Source organism: Cherax quadricarinatus, chromosome 33 (genome assembly GCF_038502225.1).
Source record: "Cherax quadricarinatus isolate ZL_2023a chromosome 33, ASM3850222v1, whole genome shotgun sequence".
In the NCBI taxonomy this organism is placed as follows: domain Eukaryota; kingdom Metazoa; phylum Arthropoda; class Malacostraca; order Decapoda; family Parastacidae; genus Cherax; species Cherax quadricarinatus.
Window position 1 is genome coordinate 29,206,507 of NC_091324.1, and position 13,866 is coordinate 29,220,372.

The window sequence follows — 13,866 nt, forward strand, 5'->3', positions numbered from 1 at the left end:
CATCGTCAGCTTCAACATCGTCAGCTTCAACATCGTCAGCTTCAACATCGTCAGCTTCAACATCGTCAGCTTCAACATCGTCAGCTTCAACATCTTCAGCTTCTGTTTAAAGAAATAAAAATGAGTACGTACGTGCTTCACAATGTTTGTTTTGATCCTCGTGTGTAAGACCAAGACTCCGTGGCCTTCTTTGTCTCTCTTCACGCTCCTTCCCTTCCCCTCCTCTCTCCTCACGCTCATTCCCCTCCCCTCTCTCTTCACGCTCCTTCTCTTCCCCTCCTCTCTCTTCACGCTCCTTCCCTTCCCCTCCTCTCTCCTCACGCTCATTCTCCTCCCCTCTCTCTTCACGCTCCTTCCCCTCCCCTCCTCTCGCTCCAAAACCCTCACCTCTCTCCTGACACACCTTCCTCTCCTCTCTCCTCACGCTGATCACACCCCTTCTCCTCTTCCCTCATTACCTACCCTTACTAAAGTAAGATATATAAGGTAGGTCAGTTCTTACTAAAGTAATGTAGAGTAATGTGAGTTCACCACATAGGTCTTCAGGGGAGAGTCCACCACAAGAATAATAATTTCGGAAAAAAAGGAGTTTTGAAGAAAAAAAAAACTGCCCTAAAAATCTGGCAGGCTGTGGTTACTTGCTGATATAAGATCAATGTGTGTGCAGGAGGTGAACCCCAGTGCTTCGTGGTTGAACCTCACTGCGTCATGGTTCATTGGGTCATTAAGAGTCATTAAGGTTGCACGTCACCTGTACACCACCAGTCAAGGGATGTAGGGATTAAAGTCTCAAGGAATACAAGCACTGTTGCTCTCAGTGCTACATATTCATGACGAGATATATAATAAGAGCAGTGTTAGTCTCTCAGCCTCGGAGGCTGAGGGACTGATTACCTCATCTTGTGTATATAGGTCTATGTTCTTCACATTATATCCTGGTATTGTATTGATAAAGCCACTGGATGGCGAAACGTCTGCAAATGAAGATACCCAGATGTTGCACATGTGTCTAATTCTTCATCTTGAGCAAATTTCATGATGGTAATGTCTGAGATCATGACCCGAGTGATGAGAAGCGCAAATAAACACTCTCTGAGAGAATGATTCAGTATGATTGCCCTTCTACTCAACACTCACCTCCCCTCACCACCTGTCTTCCCTCTCCTGTGTCCATCCCTCTTCCCCCTCCTCTCGCCTCTCTCCACAAGCACTAAGGAGCCAATAATACCAATCACAGTAAATCATCAGCGCCATCAGTAACTTCAAGAGGGTGTCCTCAGGCAGCAGTTAGTACATCAGTAGCCATTACTCCCAAATTGACCATCGTCGACCGTAATTGGGAATCATTATATGGATATTCTAGAGGTGAATCTTGAAGGCTCTCGTGACAAGTGATTCGTGTAGAGCGTGTGGTGTGGTGTGTATGTGTGTTCTTGTGTGTATATATTGTGTGTGGGAGAGAGAGGGAGAGACAGACAGACAGATAGACACAGACAGACTGGCTAATATATTTAGAGAAAGAACTGAGTTACAGTCCTCATCCTCGCAGTTCCCTGTGAGACAGCTCTCTCACTGTCATTATCACCTCCGTGAAGCAGTGAAGGTGAGTCCTGGGCTGCACTTGTTTTCTTGAATCTACTCGTCAGAGTTGTTTACTGGAGTACCTGGAGTTTACCTGGAGAGAGTTCCGGGGGTCAACGCCCCCGCGGCCCGGTCTGTGACCAGGCCTCCTGGTGGATCAGAGCCTGATCAACCAGTTATATTTGCTGAAGTCGGATATAATTTACCAGTAATTACTGGACGAGTAACTTAATAACATTGATAATGTTTGTGTACTCACGTATTTGTTGTTGCAGGGGTCGAGTCACAGCTCCTGGCCCCGCCTCTTTGCTGGTGGCTACTAGGTTCGCTCTCTCCCTGCTTCAATAGCCTTATCGTACTTCTTCTTAAAGCTATGTATGGATCCTGCCTCCACTACTTCACTCTCTAGATTGTTCCACTTCCTGTGTGTGTGTGTGTGTGTGTTTTGGATCACAGTTCGGTGGCTCACAACTTCAGGACCCGGGTTCAGTCCTGGAGACACTGGGATGATCGTCAGATAATAACACAAACATCATCATCTCAGATATAAAAGAGAGTTAATTGTTAGAGAGTTTTATGCAACTTCAGCAGAATTTAAAAGTGCATTTGCGCACTCACACACACACACACACACACACACACACACACACACACACACACACACACACACACACCCACACACACACACACACACACACACACACACACCACACACACACACACAACCACACACACACACACACACAACCACACACACACAACCACACACACACACACACACACACACACACACACACACACACACACACACACACACACACACACACACACACACAACCACACACACACACACACACACACACACACACACACACACACACACACACACACACACACACACACACACAACCACACACACACACACACACACACACACACACACACACACACACACACACACACACACACACACACACACACACACACACACACACAACCACACACACACACACACACACACACACACACACACACACACACACACACACACACACACACACACACACACAACCACACACACACACACACACACACACACACACACACACACACACACACACACACACACACACACAACCACAAACACACACACACAACCACACACACACAACCACACACACACAACCACACACACACAACCACACACACACAACCACACACACACAACCACACACACACAAAACCACACACACACAACCACACACACACAACCACACACACACAACCACACACACACAACCACACACACACAACCACGCACACACAACCACACACACACAACCACACACACACAACCACACACACACAACCACACACACACAACCAGACACACACAACCAGACACACACAACCAGACACACACAACCACACACACACAACCACACACACACAACCACACACACACAACCACACACACCCCACACACACACCACACACACACAACCACACACACACAACCACACACACACAACCACACACACACACACACACACACAACCACACACACACAACCACACACACACACACACACACACACAACCACACACACACACAACCACACACACACAACCACACACACACAACCACACACACACAACCACACACACATGGGACACAGAAACAAGGGGTCACAATTGGAAGCTGAAGACTCGTATGAATCAAAGGGATGTTAGGAAGTATTTCTTCAATAATAGTGTAGTTAGGAAGTGGAATAGTCTGGCAAGCCATGTAGTGGTGGCAGGAACTATACATAGTTTTAAGACGAGGTATGATAAAGCTCATGGAGCAGGGAGAGGGAGGACCTAGCAGCGGTCAACGTGAAGTTGATGAGAAGAATTCATTCGATCGAAGACCAGGCAGAACTACAAAGGGATCTGGACAGGCTGCAGACCTGGTCCAGCAATTGGCTCCTGGAGTTCAACCCCACCAAGTGCAAAGTCATGAAGATTGGGGAAGGGCAAAGAAGACCGCAGACGGAGTACAGTCTAGGGGGCCAGAGACTACAAACATCACTGAAGGAAAAAGATCTTGGGGTGAGTATAACACCAGGCACATCTCCTGAAGCGCACATCAACCAAATAACTGCTGCAGCATATGGGCGCCTAGCAAACCTCAGAACAGCATTCCGACATCTTAATAACTAATCATTCAGGACCCTGTACACCGTGTACGTTAGGCCCATATTGGAGTATGCGGCACCAGTTTGGAACCCACACCTAGCCAAGCACGTAAAGAAACTCGAGAAAGCGCAAAGGTTTACAACAAGACTAGTTCCAGAGCTAAGGGGTATGTCCTACGAGGAGAGTTTAAGGGAAATCAACCTGACGACAGGAGATATAGGGGGGACATGATAACGACATACAAAATACTGAGAGGAATTGACAAGGTGGACAAAGACAGGATGTTCCAGAGATGGGACACAGCAACATGGGGACAGAGTTGGAAGTTGAAGACACAGATGAATCACAGGGATGTTAGGAAGTATTTCTTCAGCCACAGAGTAGTCAGGAAGTGGAATAGTTTGGGAAGCGATGTAGTGGAGGCAGGATCCATACATAGCTTTAAGCAGAGGTATGATAAAGCTCAAGGTTCAGAGAGAGTGACCTAGTAGCGACCAGTGAAGAGGCGGGGCCAGGAGCTATGACTCGACTCCTGCAACCTCAACTAGGTGAGTACACACAGGATAAAAGGGTTAGGGAAGACTTGATAACGACATACAAAATACTGCGAGGAATAGATAAGATGGACAGAGACAGGATGTTCCAGAGATGGGACACAGAAACAAGGGGTCGCAATTGGAAGCTGAAGACTCAGATGAGTCAAAGGGATATTAGGAAGTGTTTCTTCAGCCATAGAGTTGTCAGGAAGTGGAATAATCTGGAAAGTGATGTAGTGGAGGCAGGAACCATACATAGTTTTAAGACGAGGTATGATAAAGCTCATGGAGCAGGGAGAGAGAGGACCCAGTAGCGGTCAGTGAAGAGGTGGGGCCAGGGGCTGTGTCTCGACCCCTGCAACCACAAATAGATGAGTACACATGCATGTAAGTGTTGCTGGTATGTATGATGGCAGGTGTTGCTGGTATGTATGATGGCAGGTGTTGCTGGTATGTATGATGGCAGTTGTTGCTGGTATGTATGATGGCAGGTGTTGCCGCTATCATGCACGTCATCCAGCAGTGTTGCTGGTGGTGTGGATGTTATAGTGGACGTGAGGAGGGTCAGGGGAGCCGCGACTCCGAAATTGATTTTGTAGTCAACGTCTGTCCAAGAGCAGCACTTGTACGGCTGTGCTGAATTGATCAGTTCTTCAGATATGCGCCGGGGCAGGGACGGGGGAGGGGGGTGGAGAGAGGGTGGATGTTGGGGAGAGGAGAATGTCAGAGGGGAGGAAGGGTCAAGACAGGTCAGAGAGGCGGGGTGCATGTTTGACGTAGAAATATATTGTAAAGAAGGGCAGCGTGTCCGAAATGCATGTACAAAAAAAAAAAAGCTGCACTACGGAATACTTGATAACATTACTTCTGAAAAATGAGTAACTTGTGCAACATTTTGGAATCTTCACTGAGGAATCGTTTCGCCAGCCAGTGGTTTCTTCAGTCCAATACACAGAAAAACTATAGAAGACAAGGAGGAGTTTGAGGTAATCAGTCCCTCAGCTTGTGAGTCGATATCTTCAGTCCATCAATCTTGGACTGAAGAAGTCACTGGCTGGTGAAACTTTTACTCAATAAAGATTCCCAAATGTTCCAGAAGTGTCTCGTTCTTCAACTTGTCGATTTTCTAAACCAATTATATCACAACAATACTTCTATAAAGACCTTTGTTTATAACTTTGTTCGTCTGCTTTGTTTGATTCCAGGTCTTGGGAGACGTGTGGGTAAGTTCCCTACTCCTGCTGTCCCTGTTTACCAAACAAAAGTAGGTACCTGGTAGTTTAGACGATCCTTGTGTGTCGCATCCTAAGCAGGAAGAGACGTATAAGCCAGTCACCTCAGGCCTGGTACTCAGGTTCTCCTAGCAGTAAATAGTCACCTGGGTGTGAACCAACTCTTGTGTCTTACATCCTGGGGGTGTGGTAACTTACCTTACATAACACAGCTCTTCCAAAATTTACTAGTGCAAAAAAAAAAAAGGTTCTCAACAGATGTCTGAAGAATTCAGCATCAAGGAACTATGTGGCTGACCTCCTCCTGCCCAGGAAAAAAAAAACAATTATCTACACTGTAAGGCTGACCTCTCTCCCCGTCAAGAAAGAAGCAATTATCTTATCTACATGGTTGACCTCCTCCCGTCCAGAAACAAAGAATTACACTCATGGCATGGCTGACCTCCTCCCGTCCAGGAATAAACAGTTACCTTCACGACTTTCGCCTGTTACCGTCACAGTGCAAATGAAATGTAGTCTGGGATAACATTATCATCCAGTTGAGATGGATGGCTCAGCATCCAGCTGAGATGGATGGCTCAGCAACACGCCACAATACACCTCCTGAGAGAAGGCTGGGCATACAATATCTTCCACCACTGTAAGGAAGCATCTGACACAGTACCATGACAGAAGATTCAGAAGTGGTACTGGTTTATGCCATACACAGTTTCAAGAGTAGCTATGGCCGTGTCTAGAAGGCCAGACACCAGTAAAGACGATTAAGTTTTAAGAGGCGGGTCGAGCTTCATGGAATCGACCCTTGCAAGCCCAACTAGGTGAGTAAACAAGCACAGAAGAGAGAGGTAGGATAAGTAAGGAGAGAAAGAGAGAAGTGATCTAGTGGTGAAGGACGGGGCGTTGCTGCATTGTTCAGGCTCTCTTACAGAGAGAGAGAGAGAGATAGAGAGAGAGAGAGAGACAGAAAGATAGTTGGGTATATTTAAACTTGATGAATTACTATACAGATGTGAGTCATATGCTAATATTATTTTTAGTTCGGTTTATTCACTGAGATGTGTCTACCTACCTGGAGGGTAGGTATACCAAAGGTGGGTATTCCAGGGGTCAGTGCCCCCGCGCTCCGGTTCATGACCAGACCTCAGTCACATCCTCAAGAGACAGTAAAAGCAAGGAAGCAGAAAGTGTTTAGTGCAGAGATGCACTAAAAATCAGCTGCACCTCACTAGTCCAGTCAGTGTGGTGGTGTCTGACTCATGTTGCGTCAGCAGTAGGCCTATGCTAGTATAGTTCTATTGTTTTTAGAACTGTGTCATCTAAAGAGTGAGCTGTCAGGTAAAGGTGAGTTGGTTTGTCAACATAGTTTGGAATTCTAAAAAAAAAAAAAAAAAAAAAAATGAGTTGAATCTGGTTTGTAAAGTCCAAGACTTATGTTGAAATTTATATTGGTATTTTTTTATGAAACTCTATTTATTCTGTTTCCTTAATGATGACACAGACGTAACGACCAGTCAAGGATCACACTCGTAACTACCAGTCAGTCAAGGACGATAGTCGTAACGACCAATTAAGGACGACCAGCCAAGGACGACAGGTCCACTACTTCAGTCCTGGCTGAAAAATGTACGATAATCAACTAAGAGAGAGAGACAGTGCGACAGCCGAGGATAAAAATGGGTGAAGGTGGGAGGGAGAGAAGGTAGGAGTGAGGAGGTGGGAGGGAGAGAAGGTAGGAGTGAGGAGGTGGGAGGGAGAGAAGGTAGGAGTGAGGAGGTGGGAGGGAGAGAAGATAGAAGGAGTGAGGAAGTGGGAGGGAGAGAAGATAGAAGGAGTGAGGAAGTGGGAGGGAGAGAAGATAGAAGGAGTGAGGAAGTGGGAGGGAGAGAAGATAGAAGGAGTGAGGAAGTGGGAGGGAGAGAAGATAGAAGGAGTGAGGAAGTGGGAGGGAGAGAAGATAGAAGGAGTGAGGAAGTGGGAGGGAGAGAAGATAGGAGTGAGGAAGTGGGAGGGAGAGAAGATAGGAGTGAGGAAGTGGGAGGGAGAGAAGATAGAAGGAGTGAGGAAGTGGGAGGTAGAGAAGATAGAAGGAGTGAGGAAGTGGGAGGGAGAGAAGATAGAAGGAGTGAGGAAGTGGGAGGGAGAGAAGATAGGAGTGAGGAAGTGGGAGGGAGAGAAGATAGAAGGAGTGAGGAAGTGGGAGGGAGAGAAGATAGAAGGAGTGAGGAAGTGAGAGGGAGAGAAGATAGAAGGAAACTTGTATAATATTTCTGGATCATTTCTTCCCTCGCTACCTAACTGTTGATGCAACACGAGACGCGCATCCCAGCAGCTGATGCCACGCCCACACTTATGCCACGCCCACACTGGTGCCACGCCCATACTTCGCCCGCGCTCACATGCACGTCTTCGTAATTGTGCCCCCCCCCACACATTTCAATTCCCAGTTAACTCGTTTCCATATTTGATGACCAGGTGTCAGTGGTCACAGACCAGGTGTCAGAGTGTCATAAATGGCAGGTGTCAACATTGTGAGAGGAGGAAGTGCCTGAGTGAAAATTATTTTCTTATATTGAGCTTTATAAAGTTTTTTCTTGGCCATACTCACTGACCATGTGTGTGTGTGTGTGTGTGTGTGTGTGTGTGTGTGTGTGTGTGTGTGTGTGTGTGTGTGTGTCAGCACCGTCTGATCCAGCATGTCAAGAAACTGGAGAAAGTGCATACATTTGCAACAAGACTAGACCCAGAGCTAAAGGATATGTGCTATGAAGAGAGGTCAAGGGAGCTAAACCTGGTGAAATGATAACAACGTAAAAAATACTGAGATGAATTGATGGGGGTGGACAGGAAAGGTTGTTCGAGAGGCGGAAGAGAGGAACACGAGAGCACAGCTGGAAACTGAAAACACAGGCGAACCACAAGGGATATTAGGAAGTATTTCTTCAGCTCTAGAGTTGGACAGTTGAGTGTTAGAAGCAGGATCCATACATAGCTTTAAGAAGAGGTACGATGAAACTCTCGAATCCAGGAGAGAGTAAATCCAGTAGCGGCCAGAGAAGTTGTGGGGCCAAGAGCTTAGACTCCACCCCTGCAAAGACATATAGGCGAATACACACATGTGGACGCACCAGGTGGTGGTGTAGGAAGGCTTCCCTTGTCATACTGAAGACTTACAGTGATTATCTTGCAGCACCAGTTACTTGATCCATGACAACAGTACCGTGGCCCATGACAACAGTAACGTGGCCCATGACAACAGTAACGTGGCTCATGACAACAGTAACGTGGCTCATGACAACAGTAACGTGGCTCATGACAACAGTACCGTGGCTCATGACAACAGTACCGTGGCTCATGACAACAGTACCGTGGCTCATGACAACAGTACCGTGGCTCATGACAACAGTAACGTGGCTCATGACAACAGTAACGTGGCTCATGACAACAGTACCGTGGCCCATGACAACAGTAACGTGGCTCATGACAACAGTACCGTGGCTCATGACAACAGTAACGTGGCTCATGACAACAGTAACGTGGCTCATGACAACAGTACCGTGGCTCATGACAACAGTAACGTGGCTCATGACAACAGTAACGTGGCTCATGACAACAGTACCGTGGCTCATGACAACAGTACCGTGGCCCATGACAACAGTACCGTGGCCCATGACAACAGTAACGTGGCTCATGACAACAGTACCGTGGCACATGACAACAGTAACGTGGCTCATGACAACAGTACCGTGGCTCATGACAACAGTAACGTGGCTCATGACAACAGTACCGTGGCTCATGACAACAGTAACGTGGCTCATGACAACAGTAACGTGGCTCATGACAACAGTAACGTGGCCCATGACAACAGTACCGTGGCTCATGACAACAGTACCGTGGCCCATGACAACAGTACCGTGGCCCATGACAACAGTAACGTGGCTCATGACAACAGTAACGTGGCTCATGACAACAGTACCGTGGCTCATGACAACAGTAACGTGGCTCATGACAACAGTAACGTGGCTCATGACAACAGTAACGTGGCTCATGACAACAGTACCGTGGCTCATGACAACAGTACCGTGGCCCATGACAACAGTAACGTGGCTCATGACAACAGTACCGTGGCTCATGACAACAGTAACGTGGCTCATGACAACAGTACCGTGGCCCATGACAACAGTACCGTGGCCCATGACAACAGTACCGTGGCTCATGACAACAGTACCGTGGCTCATGACAACAGTACCGTGGCTCATGACAACAGTAACGTGGCTCATGACAACAGTAACGTGGCTCATGACAACAGTACCGTGGCTCATGACAACAGTACCGTGGCTCATGACAACAGTACCGTGGCTCATGACAACAGTAACGTGGCTCATGACAACAGTACCGTGGCTCATGACAACAGTACCGTGGCCCATGACAACAGTACCGTGGCCCATGACAACAGTAACGTGGCTCATGACAACAGTAACGTGGCTCATGACAACAGTACCGTGGCTCATGACAACAGTACCGTGGCCCATGACAACAGTACCGTGGCTCATGACAACAGTACCGTGGCTCATGACAACAGTACCGTGGCTCATGACAACAGTACCGTGGCTCATGACAACAGTAACGTGGCTCATGACAACAGTACCGTGGCTCATGACAACAGTAACGTGGCTCATGACAACAGTACCGTGGCTCATGACAACAGTACCGTGGCTCATGACAACAGTACCGTGGCTCATGACAACAGTACCGTGGCCCATGACAACAGTAACGTGGCCCATGACAACAGTAACGTGGCTCATGACAACAGTACCGTGGCTCATGACAACAGTACCGTGGCCCATGACAACAGTAACGTGGCTCATGACAACAGTACCGTGGCCCATGACAACAGTAACGTGGCTCATGACAACAGTACCGTGGCTCATGACAACAGTACCGTGGCTCATGACAACAGTACCGTGGCCCATGACAACAGTACCGTGGCTCATGACAACAGTAACGTGGCTCATGACAACAGTACCGTGGCCCATGACAACAGTAACGTGGCTCATGACAACAGTACCGTGGCCCATGACAACAGTAACGTGGCTCATGACAACAGTAACGTGGCCCATGACAACAGTACCGTGGCCCATGACAACAGTAACGTGGCTCATGACAACAGTACCGTGGCTCATGACAACAGTACCGTGGCCCATGACAACAGTAACGTGGCTCATGACAACAGTAACGTGGCTCATGACAACAGTAACGTGGCCCATGACAACAGTAACGTGGCTCATGACAACAGTACCGTGGCTCATGACAACAGTAACGTGGCTCATGACAACAGTACCGTGGCCCATGACAACAGTAACGTGGCTCATGACAACAGTAACGTGGCTCATGACAACAGTACCGTGGCTCATGACAACAGTACCGTGGCTCATGACAACAGTACCGTGGCCCATGACAACAGTAACGTGGCTCATGACAACAGTACCGTGGCCCATGACAACAGTACCGTGGCCCATGACAACAGTAACGTGGCTCATGACAACAGTACCGTGGCTCATGACAACAGTACCGTGGCTCATGACAACAGTACCGTGGCCCATGACAACAGTACCGTGGCTCATGACAACAGTACCGTGGCTCATGACAACAGTACCGTGGCCCATGACAACAGTACCGTGGCCCATGACAACAGTAACGTGGCTCATGACAACAGTACCGTGGCTCATGACAACAGTACCGTGGCTCATGACAACAGTACCGTGGCCCATGACAACAGTACCGTGGCTCATGACAACAGTACCGTGGCTCATGACAACAGTACCGTGGCTCATGACAACAGTACCGTGGCCCATGACAACAGTAACGTGGCTCATGACAACAGTACCGTGGCTCATGACAACAGTACCGTGGCTCATGACAACAGTACCGTGGCCCATGACAACAGTACCGTGGCTCATGACAACAGTACCGTGGCTCATGACAACAGTACCGTGGCCCATGACAACAGTAACGTGGCTCATGACAACAGTACCGTGGCTCATGACAACAGTACCGTGGCCCATGACAACAGTAACGTGGCCCATGACAACAGTAACGTGGCTCATGACAACAGTACCGTGGCTCATGACAACAGTAACGTGGCTCATGACAACAGTAACGTGGCTCATGACAACAGTAACGTGGCCCATGACAACAGTACCGTGGCCCATGACAACAGTAACGTGGCTCATGACAACAGTAACGTGGCTCATGACAACAGTAACGTGGCCCATGACAACAGTAACGTGGCCCGTGACAACAGTAACGTGGCCCATGACAACAGTAACGTGGCTCATGACAACAGTAACGTGGCCCATGACAACAGTAACGTGGCTCATGACAACAGTACCGTGGCTCATGACAACAGTACCGTGGCCCATGACAACAGTAACGTGGCTCATGACAACAGTACCGTGGCTCATGACAACAGTAACGTGGCTCATGACAACAGTAACGTGGCCCATGACAACAGTAACGTGGCCCATGACAACAGTAACGTGGCTCATGACAACAGTAACGTGGCCCATGACAACAGTAACGTGGCTCATGACAACAGTACCGTGGCCCATGACAACAGTAACGTGGCTCATGACAACAGTACCGTGGCCCATGACAACAGTAACGTGGCTCATGACAACAGTACCGTGGCTCATGACAACAGTACCGTGGCCCATGACAACAGTAACGTGGCTCATGACAACAGTACCGTGGCCCATGACAAGAGTAACGTGGCTCATGACAACAGTACCGTGGCTCATGACAACAGTACCGTGGCCCATGACAACAGTAACGTGGCTCATGACAACAGTACCGTGGCCCATGACAACAGTAACGTGGCTCATGACAACAGTACCGTGGCCCATGACAACAGTAACGTGGCTCATGACAACAGTACCGTGGCCCATGACAACAGTAACGTGGCTCATGACAACAGTAACGTGGCTCATGACAACAGTAACGTGGCCCATGACAACAGTAACGTGGCCCATGACAACAGTAACGTGGCCCATGACAACAGTAACGTGGCCCATGACAACAGTAACGTGGCTCATGACAACAGTAACGTGGCCCATGACAACAGTAACGTGGCTCATGACAACAGTACCGTGGCTCATGACAACAGTACCGTGGCTCATGACAACAGTAACGTGGCCCATGACAACAGTAACGTGGCTCATGACAACAGTACCGTGGCCCATGACAACAGTAACGTGGCTCATGACAACAGTAACGTGGCCCATGACAACAGTAACGTGGCCCATGACAACAGTAACGTGGTCCATGACAACAGTAACGTGGCTCATGACAACAGTAACGTGGCTCATGACAACAGTACCGTGGCCCATGACAACATCCCACTTCCCATCAATCCCTCTTCGTTTCCTCCTTCCTTATCTCACCGCCCTGGCCAGAATCATCCACAGGTCACAGTACCCACCATGATCACAACCTACAATCTTCCAGCCTTCATCAGACGAGCCAAAAAATTAAGATTAATTAATCTAAATAAACCTGCTTTTAGAAAATTATTTATATTGTGTTAAATGTTTGCAATCACTTGACTAAAGTTAGTAATGGTGGACATAACTTCTTTGCTAACCTCTGCTGATAACTGTGTAGTAATAATGTCTTATTATTGCTGGTAAAACTGCAAGAACCTTTGTTTATGTCAGTACTCTCACTACCCTTGAGGATTTCCTTTTTGTATAATAAAATATATTCTGATTATTTATTAAGTTCAACGGCTTTTTTATGTCGGATTTATTAACAAAAATCTTGATTTTTTCTAACTTGAGGTAAAAAAAAAAAGTGCGAATTGTGAAAAGGCGCATTGAGGAATATCGACGGCGGGGAGGTGAAAATACCATCGTTGTCATAGATCTCTATCTCGGGCTTACGGTGCTGACTTTCCAGGGCGCCACGTTGGTGGTTCTCAGAAAGCAGCGGTTCCCAGGCATGTCTCCCCAGGGTCACCTTCAGGACTCCCCTGTGGGCGACAGCAACGGGGCCATCAGGAAGGACATCTGTGCCTCCCACAACGCTCAGGATGTACAGCAACTGTGGTAGGCTTCACAGTAGGAGGGTAGCGCCCCACTACCCTCACGTTATATAGGAACTCTTGGTTTCGCAGCAAGAGAGTTGTGCCCCGTCGACACGGCAGTGGTGGGTCCTCCGCCGTGAATGACTGTAGGAGACTAGAGGGCTGTGGTAGGTTGGTGGTCTGTGGGAGTCGGTGAGCTGTGGGTGGGCCGGGGAACTGTGGGGCGCCTGTTGTGGCGGTGGACTGTGAGGATTACG

The 13,866-nt window shown here is 48.2% G+C and overlaps 1 protein-coding gene across 4 annotated transcripts in view; it reads left to right on the top strand.

Annotated features, from left to right (window-relative positions):
• dgo (ankyrin repeat domain containing protein 6 diego) overlaps nt 1-13,866 on the top strand; it is a 325,069-nt gene that overhangs the window by 99,955 nt on the left and 211,248 nt on the right. The window contains exon 2 of one of the 4 annotated variants that reach the window (XM_070090997.1): nt 5,503-5,520. The exons of the other annotated variants lie outside the window; for them this stretch is intronic. The gene's annotated coding sequence lies outside the window, so the exon portion shown is untranslated. The remainder of the gene's footprint in view (nt 1-5,502; nt 5,521-13,866) is intronic. 4 annotated transcript variants of the gene reach the window in all.